General features: G+C 39.3%; 1 long non-coding RNA gene and 1 pseudogene across 7 annotated transcripts in view; both read right to left on the reverse strand.

The window, feature by feature from the left end:
- Positions 1–13,064, reverse strand: part of LOC140602765 (uncharacterized) — a 258,405-nt gene that overhangs the window by 74,550 nt on the left and 170,791 nt on the right. The window lies entirely within an intron of this gene.
- On the reverse strand, positions 3,602–3,875 carry LOC140603215 (dolichyl-diphosphooligosaccharide--protein glycosyltransferase subunit TMEM258 pseudogene; annotated as a pseudogene).

The following is a 13,064-nucleotide window of genomic DNA, read 5'->3' on the forward strand; positions in this document are numbered from 1 at the left end:
CTGTGTAAACGCAACCAATGTAACTAAGTCAACTATATTCCAAATCACTATATCCCACAAGGACAAGAATTCAAAAGGAATGAAATATTAATAAGTTATAAGAGTAAAGACACAAGTTTGATCCATAGCATTCTCCATAGCTAATCATTTCAGATTCCTTTTTTCATTTTGTTTTGCTTTTACTGGCAAAAGAACCCCCTTTTGTGAAGCTGTCCTTTGCTACCCTAAAGGATATGGTGGCACCAAGTAATTCTTTATATGTGGCCAAAACATCACTGTTCTACCTGTAAAATTCTAGTAAATTCTGAGAAGTTGTCTTCCTCAAACTAAAGCCATATGCCTCTGAAGGAGAAATTATTCTTTTTTCAGATCTTGTGAAGACACCTGGCTAATACAGAAGTGTTCTGGTTGCCTACCTGCCCTCTGGACCTCATGTGACTCAGGTGTTTCAACCTCACTCATACTGTCAGGAATTCACCTTGGCCTAATTCCATAGTTAGGCCAAAGACTAAATCTTGCAAAAAATTAGTGAAGAGGATTCTGAATAAGCAGTGTTCAAAAACTGTACTTGCATTGTAAGTCATTGGTTAAGATTGGATAGAGAATTAAATACCACAAGCCTTTGAACAATGTCCCATTTATAATTCCACAGATTCAGTCCACTGTGGGCCAGGATGTAGACAGAGGGGGCAATGAGAAGTCTGACAAGGTGTATGCACAGTGTCTTATGATCTATACTTCCAAATTATCAGCCTCCTCCAGCCTTCATTCACCTTCCCATGTAGCCTGCCTTCCCTGGTCCATGACTTCTACCTCTCTCTAGCTCTCTTGTCCCTAAGCTAAATCTCATCTTGAATTGATATAAATATCCACTATGATAAAGCCCAACTTCCTTATGTTCACCCCAAAGCTTCGTGCTCTGCACTCTCCCCCTCTCTGTATTCTGTAGACGTATTAAACTGCTTGCAGGTGCCCAAATGTGCCTCCGCCTCTCTCCCCACAGGTCTTCCTGTATGCTGTGCCTTCTCCCTAGGACATGGTTCTCTCCCACCCTTGCCCCACCCATTCAATTGACTAATGCCTACTCATTCTTCAGAACTCAGCTAAGGTATCACCTTGTCCAACGTCTTACCTAATCCAGTCCCTCCCAATGTACACATCGATCAGGCCCTTTTCACACTGTAAGTCCAATTACTCACTTGTCTTCCCTCCTAAGCTATTAAATCCTTAAGGAACCATGTTTGGTTCATCCTTGTACCTCCAACCCCTAGCAGAGGTATACCACTTAATGCTATTCATGAGATGAGAATGTTGGTTCATGATTATGTGTTTAAGAGAGTTACAGCTACGTAGCTCAAGGGAAGAACAAATGCCTTGGAGTCAGGCAGATCTAGGCTTAAATCACAGTGGTGCCATTGGCTGTTTATGATGTTGGGCAGCAAATTACATAAACTAATTTATTTTTTTTTTTTTTTAACAATTTTTTTTGAAATTTTTATTTATTTATGATAGCCACAGAGAGAGAGAGAGAGAGGGAGGCAGAGGGAGAAGCAGGCTCCATGCACTGGGAGCCTGATGTGGGATTTGATCCCGGGTCTCCAGGATCATGGCCTGGGCCAAAGGCAGGCGCCAAACCGCTGCACCACCCAGGGATCCCTACATAAACTAATTTAAATCCAAGTTGTGCCTCTGTTAAGTGCGAATGAACCCCTATTCTACAGATATGTCGTAAGAATTAATTTAGTTAATACACACCAAACACTTACTTAGTGTCTAATAAAAGGTAGTTTTTACTATTGTATTAATGATGAGAATCAGAATTTATTCCTATACAGATCAGATCAAAATCAATCATAGCTCACAGACGTGTTGTAAATATCTGAAAGAGACTCTGAGGTCTCTCTCAAGTATTTCAGATTGGCTGCACACATCTGAGAGAGACACTGAGGATATGAGTTCCCCATAATCATGCTGCAAATAAAATATATATCAGAGGGTTTTTTTTTCAATATCAGGATTAATTTCAAATCAGTTGGTCCAGCTTCCAATTGTTGCTATGGGAGAAATTGCCAAATGTGCTAAAGGTAGTGTGGTCAGTGTAACATATTACCAATTAAAATCCTTATTGAACATGGTGTTCAATGCTATATATACTTTTTAAAAACTTAATCTCTAAAACCAACGGATAAGGCATGTGCTATTGTCCTTATTTAACAGTTGAGGCTTAGAGCGGTTCAGCAAATGTTCAAGGTCACGCACTGAGTGGGACAAAGCTTGTAAGATTTTCAAAAATATTGTTTTTAAAGATTTATTGATTGAGAGAGAGAAAGAGAGAGGAAGATAAAATACAGGCAGGAGGAGCAGAGGGAGAGAGAATATTAAGCAGACTCTGAGCTGAGCACGGAGCACAGAGCCTGGCTCGGGGCTTTATCTCATGACCCTGAGATCATGATCTGAGCTGAAGCCAAGAGCCGGATGCTTAACCGACTGTGCTACCCAGGTGCCCCTAGAAGATATTTTTGATAGCAGAATCACTTTATGACCTGTTATGGTGCAAGAACTCGCATTAAAGGCATGTGAATAACCTGAAAGTTCATCTACCCCAACTTGGTTAATTTTGTGATTTGAACCTCTTTGTGGATCAGAGAGGTTTTTGAGTTCAATTTTCCACTGGAGCTGATATTACCGTAGTCTGGGATCTGCTCTGGATGACAACTCAAAGCAAAGTTGTCTGCTTTTCTGGGCCTGCAGTCACAGGTCAGAGACTCTGAAATGGAATGGCAGGCATTGTAATCAAGGGTGCCGGTTTCAGTGACGGCTACAGAACTTCCAGACTCAGATAATGGCAGCGAGGGACTATTTGTCAGTTGGGGCTTATGTTTTCATTTTGTGGCTAATCCTGTTTTTTGAGCAAGAGGAAGTTGGTGATTCTCTGCCATTCAGCATCATTCCAAACTAATGATTCTTTAGTAGGAGAATAGTTTATTATTATTTTTTTAAGAAACATTTTATTTATTCATGAGACACAGAGAGAGGTGAGACACAGGCAGAGGGAGAAGCAGGCTCCATGTGGGGAGCCTGATGTGGGACTCAATCCCGGGACCCTGGGATCACGCCCTGAGCCAGAGGCAGACGCTCAACCGCTGAGCCACCCAGGCTGCCCTGAGTGGTTTATTCTTAATCCATTAGTTCCATAATTCATTAGTTTTTTCTGTTAGTAATTCATTAGTTTATATGAAAATTTATTTACCTACTTATTTAAAAATTAATGAATTAATTTAAAATTCATTTGTTAAGCACTTGCAATGTAATGGCACAGTGAAAGGCATCAGAATACAGTGCCAAGGATGTGGGTTTTTCAGGTCAGGTAAACAAGGTTTTGCATCCTACTTTGTAATTTACTAGCTAATAGCCCACATTTGTATAAATGATTATTAGGGTATGAGCTTTAGACTCGGAAGATTTGGCTTAAAGATCCAGCCAGCTCTGTCCAACTTATATATTAATTTGTTTGTTTGTTTATTGGTCACACCCCTGCCTTTATTATGAGCAGCAGGTGGGATACTTTCAGCAATAGTAAAAAAAAAAAAAAAAAATTATTTTACAAAAGCAGGAATTCAGTGAAGCTGCTTGTTTGGAATAGCAGGAAGAGCAGCAGGAAGAGGACTCCAAAGCCCATGGGAGAGTGAGGCCACCAAGGAGATGAAGAGCTCTTTGTAGATATCCCAAGTGCCCTTGGTAGAAGTAACCTCATAAATGGAGAACCAAGTGGTAAAGAACATGCCAGTGGGCGAGAGCACCATGGTCAGATGGGGGAAGACAGCCAGGTCACAGCCAACTGGGTTGGTGTATCTGCTCATGACCTGGAGCTCCATTTTGCCAGGCACAAGGTAATCTACCACTCCTGCCCACTTATTTGATCTGTGACCTTGGATATATTTCTCTGTACTTTAGTTCCTCCATCCATAAAACAGAAAGAATAATAACTTCTAACGTATGGAATTCTCATGGAGAATTAAAACGAGATGCAATACAAGGCACTCTGTGCAGTACATGACAAACAGTAGGTCTTCAATAGATTTACTTCTCTTTCCTCTCCCACTTGATTATAGGCATGTAGAAATAGATATGCTTGAAATTTATAGCATCTATAAAAAAAGACAATAAAAGGAAAGGAAGATAACATATCAAACACCGATTTTGTCCTAGGCATTTGCATGTGATACCACTGAACTTAAGTAAACACATGCCTTCATTCATTCATTCATTTATTCAAGAAATACTTATTCGGCACCTGCTGTGTGCTAAGCTCTTGCCTAGGCATTGGAGACATAGCAATGAATAAAGCAGACTATGTCCTGCCTTGAGTTTATATTCAAGAGATCTATTCCCTTTTTGCTCTACCTTGCTGCACAAATAAAAAGCTTAGAAATTTTAAAAAATTCCAATTTAGAAATCAAAGTTTTTATGGAAAAGGATAAGTATAACCTGGACTCAAAGGACTATAGAATTCAGAGATAAGTGGTGAGAGTGGGATTGGGTGGAACAGCATACTCAATAGCTCAAAGGCAAGAAAAGGTGGGACTCATGAGGAAGTATGAGTTTGATCTGGTCATTGGGTGCGGTAGGTGAAAGTGAGTAATGGAAATTCTTGGAAATGTACATGGAAATCAGATGGTGGTGCATACGGAAAGGCAGACTGATGAGGCTGGACTTCGTTTGTAGACCACAGAGAGTAATTTAAATTTATTGAACAAGGAGGTAATAAGATTGAGAATATGCTTCAAAAATATTAAATGGGAAACAATGTGTAAATTGGATTAAAGGGGAGAGACCAGAGACAGAGAGACACTCAGGAGGTTGATGATTAAACATCACGTATGTTTGGAGTTTTGCTGTTGTTGCTTTTATGGCCAATGACAAGCAGAACACCAGGAAATTCAGGTAAATCCCTTTTCATCAGAGTTTGCAAAGGTAAAAGTGGGTTTAAAAAAAAAAAAGAAAAGAAAAATCTGTGTAATCTGAGAAAGCACTAACGATATTGCATAAAGAACCAGTTCCTCTGATATATGAAAGAGAATGTCTTGAGTAGAAGAACAAACTAAATTAGACATCAGGGAGGATAAAACCCAAGACAATAAGCCTTATGGTATAATCTTCATACTACGTTGATTCTTAGACCAGAGCTTTAAATTGTTTGCCAGCAAATTCTGATTCCCTGATGGCTTTTTGTTATAAAAGTCCTTATTGCAAAATAAGAATAAAGTTAAACATGTGTATAAGAACACTTGCAAAGTGACAAATGCCCTCCCTCCCCATCCATTCTTGGTCACTAAGAAAAGGAGCTTTTGGGTACAGTTTGCGTTCCTCTGGCTAGTAGTGCTATGGGTCTAGCTCCAGCTCTCAGCTGATGGTGAACAGCCCATTCCCAGACCAGCAGGTGTCACACAGCATTCTGTCTTCAAAACATCACCTACTTTTACTACCTTCTCTTGGTTTCTGTACAATCAACTCAAACTATCCCAGTTTGAGGTCATTATCATTCCCTGTCCCATCCCCTTCCAACTTGTTTTTCTTGCCATTGAATTTATTCAACAAAAGCATATTTAGTACTATTCTGTACCCGGTCCATATGGATCCTTGGGATCTCTGCTAAAGCGATTACTGACCAACAAGACCTTGGAATCACTTCTAACTTCTCTGTCCCTGTTAACTCTCACGTCCTCTCAGGAACCAAGGCCCTTGGAGTTAACCTCCCCAAAGCCTCCCAAATGATCTTTACCATCCTCTCTCCACCCCTACGCAGTCTTTCTCCAATCCAAGCTGTTTTCCACTGACAGATCCAACTTAAGGTGTGGCCCATAAATCATACCTTGCAGCAGCAGTATCACCTGTGGCAGCTGGTTAGAAATGAAGACTCTCATCATAGAATCTGCATTTTAACAGAACCCCTGGGTGATTCATGTGCACATGTAAGTTCGAGATCACCGACTGAAAGCACAAATCCAACCCTGTCACTCCCCAGCTGACATTCTAGGGCAGGGGCTGACAAATTACAGCCCCAAGGCTTAATCTGGGTCATCCTGTGTTTTTGTATCCTCTGTAAAGATTGTTTTTTACATTTCTAAATGATTGGGAGGAAAAAAAAACAAAAGAATACTATTTTACATGAAAATTATATGAAATCCAAATTTCAATGTCTATAAATATTGGAACCCACCATGATGAGGCACTGATGTATTGTCTAGGGCTGCTTTTGCACTACAACACCAGAGGTGAGTAGTTAAAACAGTGACTGTTGTGGGCAGCAAATCCTAAAATACTTACTATTCAATTCTATATAAAAAAAAGTTGCTTGATCTTTGTTGTAAGGAGAAAGCACATATGGTAAAAAAGAAAAAAAAAAAACCACCCACCCTGCAAGTTATGAGATACAAAGGAAAACAAGAAAGACCTGAACAAAATGCTTTCTTTCTTGTGTACCCATAGCAGGTGCTAACGTCCCTCTATCATCCTATGTGTCATGTTGTTGGTTTAGTCTTTGCTGAGTGGGAGAGTCAGTTACCTTCGTTCAGTTTCACGGCCGCTGATTTCTGCCCCCAGAAGGACAGAGGGAAAGTTTTAACCATCATGAGTATAGAAGGATTGTCCTGGGGGGGTTCAGATATGAAGAAGGAATCATGAGGGATTTGAGAGTTAATAATTTCACGGACCTTCTTTCTACTTGGGTTCTTAAGGTTAAAAAAAAAAAAAAAAAAAAGCACCTTCAGGCTCTGGAGAACTAAATGAATCTCCACAGAGATACAATGCTTTCCTGGGGGCAATAATCCTTCCACTAAAAGGAATTTCTGAAAATTGCAAAATTTGGTGTCTTAAATATCAATAACACTCCACCCCCATGCAGGCCTTCTCCTAGGCACATTCTCTGATTTTAAGTCCATATGAGACATTAAGATGAGCTCAGATTTCATTCATTTTCCTTATGCAGATCCTTTTAGGAATGAGACCGTCAGAGCTATTTCCAGTGGCTTGCTCTTTGCTTAATTGGTACATTCCTTTAGAGTCACTTTATACCAATGAAGCAGGTGTGAGAAAATAGCCCAAATTCCAATTCCATCTCAGAATGAGAAAGAGGGGGAAGTTTGGGAATCAAAAACTCAGATACATTGTCACAGAGACACTGAACATCTTAAGGCCAGAAAGCAGTTGTCTTTCCACCCCCCACCCCATCCTTATCTTTACATTTTTTGGAAAAGTTAAATGAATGATTTTTCATTCACCCCATAGCAAGTTATATTACCAGCTGGCAGTTGAATCAAGTACTGTGGTAGATCCCTCGGCTACAGTAGTAAAGAAGATATTGTTCCTGTCTTGGAGAAGCAGGCTTCTTGTGGAAAAGGCAGATGCAGAGGCAGATAACTACAGCACAGGGATTAAAGTGCAACAGTTCACAGTGAGGAAAGGTACTGTGTGAGCACAGAGGGACGCAGAGCTCAGCTTCAGGGGTCAGAAAGACTACCTAGAGGAGATGTCTTGAGCCAATATCTCAAGAACAAATCAGATCAACAGATAAAGGGCACAAAGTCAGGACTAAAAATGGTATTCAAGGCACAAAGATACCAAAGATGAAAGAGAATAGAAGCATGGTACAGTAAGAGAGGAGAGGAGAAAAGCCAGCAGAGTCAGGTCAAGAGTGATGTGTTTGCTAAACCAGAGCATCTGGACTCTATGCTGAGGACAAAGTGGGTATATTGTAGAGCTGTGGGTGGGGTGATATGATCAGAGCAGTATTTTTGAACAAATCAGCTGCTGTGTGGAAAGAGCACAGAAGAAGGAAGGGCAAGATCGGAGGTAGGGAGAAGAATGAAGATAAATGCTGCAGGGAAGAACTGCTAGTGACTAAACCATGGTCAAGATAATGGTGGAGGAAAAAAAAAAAAGAAATGGTGGAGGAAAAGAACAAGGCCAAGGCTACCGTATATGGCCATACAGCTTGTGCCCTATCTACAGCATTTTCCCCAGGGTGAGGGGTTGCTGAAACCAGGCGGTGGTCTCCTAGCCACGTACTGTGGCCCTGCAAGAGGAGGAAAGGGACCCTTTTTCATTCATCAAGCAGATAAGGTACTATCTTGCTAGTCTCACAATTCATCAGATGTACGGGCAGTGTTGAGGGCCCTCTCAAAAATGAGCACATCCTGGAGATTTTTAAAGAAGAAAACAGATGATCAGAAATAGGAGTTAGAAGGAGAGAATTCAGAGAGGACACTGAAGGGTTTGGCCTTTACCCCTTGCCATTGACCATGGCAGGAAGCTCTTCCTCAGCCCTAGCCTGGCTCGATCTTGCCTGTTCGACCCAATTCCTTTTCTTGCTACCATGAATCTCATTGAAAAATTCAAATAAGTTCATTCAAATTTTTAAAAAAATATATTTTATTTCTCTTTAATATTTTTTTATTTATTTTATTCTCTGTCTTTTCCAGGTTTTATTTGTGTCACATCTAAGCAAGTGGCATAGTGAGAGGAAAGTCAGCTTTGCTGTAGGACAAGCTATGAATCTCAGCTCTGCCGAGAGTTATAGGACCCTTTGCTCTTCTGAGCTTCAGTGTATTCATTTGTAAAATGGAGATGATAATACTTAGATGTAGGATGGCTAAAAAAGGCAGTGAACATAAACCGTCTCACCCAGTATCCAGCACATTCAATAGTGGGCATTCAATACCTTTAGCTACTATTGTTATTTTTTACTGATCAAGTATTCTATAGCTTACCTCTTTCTCTATTCCCATTTTCTGTTTTGATTTCAACCTTTATAGTCCTTTTTCTTTTTATATTGTCAACATGATGGCAGCAATTAATATAGTTTCTAGCGGTGCTTGCCTCTTTGCAAAATCCTACCACCTAAAGAACTTCTCAAATGTACATGTTCACCTCATAAAACTCCACTGATAATTCCAAAACCATATCCAAAATACAACTCCTTAAAAAGAAAAGATTTAAAATAATAAATATTGACAATACATGTGCTTAATTGGGAAGTTTTCCTGAAATTTATTGGAAAACAAGGGAAGGTGAAAGAAGAATCATCCAGATTTTATTAGGCCATGTAGCTTACATGACTTTTCATAAGCGGTTATTCTAACTTACATAATTTGGTTTAGAGAGCATTAAAGGTACACTGTGTGGCCAGCACTGCATGCATAATTTAGGAACATCTTAAAGAAGAAGAAAGCATAGTTCCTCTTCTAGGGAAATGGGGTTTCATTTTCTACTTTTCAGTTGGGGAATTTGAGAAGTTAAATTCTATTTCAATAAAACTGTATTTACTAATACATTTAGGTAGGAAGAAAGATCTTAGCCAAGAATTTTTAGCTAATCTTCAGCAGCCTATGCTTAAAAAGATGTTACTGGAAACACTTTCAGATTTGTTTATCCTTAAATAATGTGGTCCATTTTCATTTTGAGAGAAAAAGGAATTCCACAGAAAGGAAGGCTTGCATGACTGGCTGAGTCATACTGTGTAGATTTTTTCCAGTAAGCTACATTATGCTGGATGCTGTTCAAGAGAGAAAATGTCAAATGCACTGGGGTTCAGTCTGGCATGTGGGTGGGTTTACTCAAGCACAGAAATCAAATATAGGCATTGAAGCCAATACTTTGGAAAATAACAGAATGACTTACAAGTCAGAGTTGGAATTTCCAGAAGGTTTTTTTTTTTTTCAGCTGAATCCTACAAATGTAATATAAATGAATAATACAGTGAGCATTTTAATGACATTTATTGTATTTCTTTCTTAGAATCTTAAAGTAGAAAAAAATTAGACCTTATAACATTCAGCTTTCCTCCCATACAACTCCTTAAATGATACATATGTCTGACAGATTCTCATACTTCTGCTTAAAAACTTCTAATAATTTATTCCCTTGCAATATTGGCCCCTTCCTTAGATGTAATGCAGAAGAAAAGACCTGGATGGACATAAGTCAAGGTAATAATAGTGATTATCTATGGATGAGTGAAATCATGAGTTTTTGTTCCTCTTCTTTTGCTTTTCTACATTTTCTAACTTTTCTGTAATGAGTTTGCATTTTTTATAATATGAAAAAATAAGTACTTGAAAACCACGAAGCAATCACATACTAACATCAGGATTGTTCCAGCTCTCCACTATAAAAGTCAAGGCAGATCAGTTGGTTGAAAGTTAGGGACCAGAATTATCAATGTTCTGAAAATCTGTAACTAGGAAATACAAATTTCAGCCACATCATTATGTCAACCAAGATGCTGTTGTTTAATTGGTTTTAGCTAAATCGTTCTCGGTCATATTCTATGCTGCCTCATGACTCCTATGCTATGCACCCTCTGCTTCTGGTAAAGCATCCTAAGGATGCCACGGTTTTAGAAATTGTATCACTTTGTGGATTCTCAATTAAGCTAATATTGAACTAAACCACTGTCTTTACTGGTCCTATAGTTACCTAAGTGATTTGTTAATTAATTAACTAATTAATTAGAGAGAGAGAGAGAGAGAGAGAGAACATGAGCAGGGAGAGGGGCAGAGGGACAAAGAATCTCAAGCAGACTCCACGTTGAGTGCAGAGCCCTAAGTGGGCCTTGATCCCAGGACCCTGAGATCATGATCTGAGACGAAATCAAGAGTCAGATGCTTAACTGACTGAGCCACCCTGTAAGTGATTTCTTTTTAGTATGAAACTTCACATTTATCCCTGTTAAGTTTGACTGAATCACCTTAGTTTGTTCCTTCTTATGGAGTATTAAGCAAAGCACTTAACGTGTTGTAGGGGATAAATTTTTCCTGGATAAGAAAGACATGTTCTGAAGAATTAATTATTCCTCTTCATAACTGTTTCCTCTTTCCTACCTCCAAGGTCCTTGGCCTTCTTCCCCTGTCCCCAATAAATTATTAGCCAACTCCTAGTAAATTTTATGTTTTAAAATAAATCATATGTATTAAACACCTAATATGTACCTTTGTTTCCACATAGATTACCCCATCTGTTCTTAAAAACAACCCATTTGGTATAGGTATCATTATTTCCATTTTCATAGTAGAGAAACAGAGGCTCTGAAATTAAAGCAATTTTTAAAAAAGTCACACAGTTATTCATTGACAAGGATAGGATTTGAACCTACATCTGACTGGTTTTAATGCCAATGCTGCCTCCAGGTATTTTTGGCCTTGGCTGTCTGCCCTTACCCTTGCCTCTCTGTCACCTTTCTCTGATCTCCAACACTGATCTGGACAGCACTCAAGTTTGTTTGTTTGTTTTCCTTTGTGTGATCCATGATCATATTCGATGCAGTACTTTCCACCTACCTGGAGTCTGGGCATCCAATGTCTGAGCATTACCTTCAAGATCTGTAGGACTTCATATTTGCTCATTTATATTTTCTTCTATTTAGAAAACTTGTGAAATACCAATAGAGAAAAATTCCAAACTCACGTATTTCCATATAGATAATTTGAGTGTATATTAAACAAACTTCAATTCACCCTCTTGCCGATGACACTATTTCAAATACCTTCCTGAAACTGGGCTTACAACATTCTCTTGCTCTATCATTTTAGTAACTTCCAATTAGTAAATAGAAAATCGAATTCATACTGGACTATACCAGCTCAGGTACCCGAACAGCTCAAAAATAGAACAGGGTTGATGCAGACACTCAAGTAATGTTGTCAAAACCTGATCTCTCCATTTCTTGGTTCAGTGCTCCTCTATCTCAGTTTTAATCTTGGGCTTTGTATCATACAAGATAACTGCCAGCAGCTCCCAGCCTACATCCTCCTACGTCCAGTACATGTAAATGACTTCCACTGTTTTAGAAATTACAGGAGGCATATATATGAGTAAAAGAGAGCCCTTGATCACAAAAAGGCAGCACAACCTGATAGAAAAAACATGTGTGTTTTTATGTAAAATGAATCTGGGTTTGAACTTGTACCTGTCCTTGAGTGAGTTATTCAAACTTGGTTTCCTTATTATAAAATGGAGATTCTATATAGTTTATATAGTTGATGTGAAGTTGAAGTCCTAACATCTAAATAAAATAATGTAAATAAAATGTCTAGCATAATGCCAGGAACATCACAGGTATACAACATATGAAGAAATGCAAGCATACGATGGTAAGAATACTACTAGGGATGCAGGCTCTGCAATATTGAGACCAAATAGTATACTAGAGAGTTAGAAGGCTCATATCTAGTTGGGATTATGGGGTTGGAAAAGATTTCATGAGTGAACTGTATTTGAAGTGGATCTTAAAAGGATGTATGAAATTATGTTAAGTAGCTCTAAGAGAGAAGAGCCAAGGGCATATTCAGGATATGATTGGAGTAGCAGTTGTCAGTAATGAAAGTGACAACAAGTGCACTTGGGAAGGCAGACTGAAGCCTATTTTTCTGGATTTGGGATATGAGTAAGGAGTTGGTGTTTAATTCATTAAATGAGACCCTTGGAAGGTTGTCATGTAGAAGAGTGACATGACAAGGGGTGTGCTATAGGAAGGAAGACTAACATTGGTATAAAAAATGGATAGAAAAGCCGGAGACAGAAAGCAGAGACAAATTAGGAAACTATTTACAATAATTTACAACAGTCTGACCCCAGAAAGTCTCCCCTAGCCCTAGCCCTCTCCACTCCCATCAAGAAGGGTGGCCCACAAGTCTCTTTATGCCCTGAGTATGGCAGCTGCTCCGTAGGCCCTGTAGTCACCTGCTGGAGCTGCCACCAGCACACCGATATCCTCATGTGCCACAGTTGTGGTCTCCAGAGAAGTGAGAAGAACACACCTTTTGCCTTTGCATCACTCCACTCGAGGATCCCCAAAGCAGGCCTACCTGATACCATAGGTGCTCTGATGTTTTAGAAGAACTACAAATTCGGTTATTATTACAGCTCCTGATAGGATCCTCACTTTACCCACTGGACCCACAAATTCTGAGCCTAGATTCATGTTCTCAGAAGAGTTCTCAACCTGGAGCTATGCCTGGTGCATCTTGACTAACTTCAGAGACACTTATGTTTGAATCATAATTCAG

The sequence above is a fragment of the Canis lupus genome, chromosome 13 (genome assembly GCF_048164855.1).
Source record: "Canis lupus baileyi chromosome 13, mCanLup2.hap1, whole genome shotgun sequence".
Lineage (NCBI taxonomy): Eukaryota > Metazoa > Chordata > Mammalia > Carnivora > Canidae > Canis > Canis lupus.